We start from the raw sequence: 1920 nt of genomic DNA on the forward strand, positions 1-1920 counted from the left end.
AGCTGTTGGTCCATCTGTGGCTGATGAATTCTGCTCTTTTGTTCATAAAGGCTTTTCAAGGAAACGTCATTATATGGGCTTGAAAATGACCGTGATTCTGCGTCTCTGTTGACGCATGTGTAGGCTATAAATGATGACTAAAACTCTCCTATTTTGTAGGTTAATGCATGGAGAGAAAATTTTGAACCAATATTTTGTGATGCACACACATGTAGCCTATTATATTTCCACATGAAAATAAGCTAATATTCACGTATTAAACTTTCACCATAACAAACTTAGAATGCGACTGCGTGTGTGTGTGTGTGTGTGTGTGTGTGTGTGTGTGTGTGTGTGTGACCGGTGGTCAATGAAAAGTAGCCTATATAGGCTCATTATAAAAAAAATATATCTGGCTATATTAAAAAATATTATCCATTAGCATTATGCGATTTTCATTTGTTTATTTATCTATTTATAAATGGATATTTGAAAGGGAGGTAGCCAATATAAGTTATTCGCTTGGATTCTCCAGTTTGAAAATGTGCAAATTTATAGGCTATTTATCCTGGAAAATACCACAACATTAATTTTATACATTTTAAAAAGCAAAAAAGTAGGCCTATATCAAATCTGTATGTAGGCTAATGCAGGGTTGGTTTTTATGACAAAACGGAAACGTTGACCATAACAGCAACAGCCATTCAAGCACGCGCGAGCACGGACACGCACACATACACACACACACACACATATTCACAAAGAACACAAAAGAATTATCATGACAAAAGACACAAGTAGAGTGAAAAACACTTCAACACTCGCTCCTTTCATGTAGAAGTTTTAATGAAAACAATGTTCTTCCTGCTCGTGCACAAATGAAACGTATGTCATGTGCTACTGGTAAAATATTGATGCGGTTATTATTGAGATGTTGTTGTTGCCTATGCAATACTCAGAGTCATGTTACTCGACCTTAAAGATGTTTTTCATAAATGCTATAGATGTACCCTGTTTGAATATGTACTCTGAATTGTAAAACTTTGGACATTTGATTTCCTTTGTAACGTAGCCTATTGTATTAATAATTATTATTAATAATAGTTTTATATCTATTATTATTTACATATAATGTGTATTTTTTTTATTTATAGTCTACAAAATCTCCAATATAGGCCTACAATATTTAAAATGGGTTCAGATGAGTTTTTATTTAACGTAACACTTTGCAATAGCCTACATTAGTGTACACTTTTAATTATAATGTCCACTAATGAAAAGCATCTATAGAATTTAAACGCATAAATAAATAAAAAAAATTAATGTAGGAATATTTATCTTTATGTCCATCCTCGAACAACTACTGCTAAAATGAACTCCCGTTTTGATGCTCAAGTTTACAATTTTACAATTTGCGTTAATTATCTTGAAAATCGTATCCAGTTTTCATATGTCTACCCAAAATTCTCATCTACTAGGCTAAATCTATAGCCTACTTTAAGCATAAATGCACTTTTTACAGTAGCGCTACAAACTTTCCACTAGCCATATTGATTTTCAGAACCTGATTTTAGGATTTGCAGAGAATGCATGATTATGATTATAACAAAACAATGCGGTTCCTTCTCCATTGGTGCATATAGGCTAGCTACTCGTCATGTGAGTATTAACTATTGCTATAAATGTTTATTTTTTTTCCTCATCCACCTGCTTCTCATCTCGTGGCACCTTTATTGTTTTATCCTCCTTTATTGTTTGTTGTTTATGTGCAGATGTAAAATTGTCCTATAGTCTAATTCCATCACTCCCCTCCACCCCCTCTCCTCCCTACACCTCCCTCCTCTCCTTCTCTCTCCCATCCTGGAATCTTATTGATCCAGGAGGAGCTAATTATCTCTTCCCCTCGTGACTGTGTAATCAGCACATGCGCAGTGTGTTAAT

This window comes from Pimephales promelas, chromosome 10 (genome assembly GCF_988280905.1).
Source record: "Pimephales promelas chromosome 10, fPimPro1.hap1.1, whole genome shotgun sequence".
Lineage (NCBI taxonomy): Eukaryota > Metazoa > Chordata > Actinopteri > Cypriniformes > Leuciscidae > Pimephales > Pimephales promelas.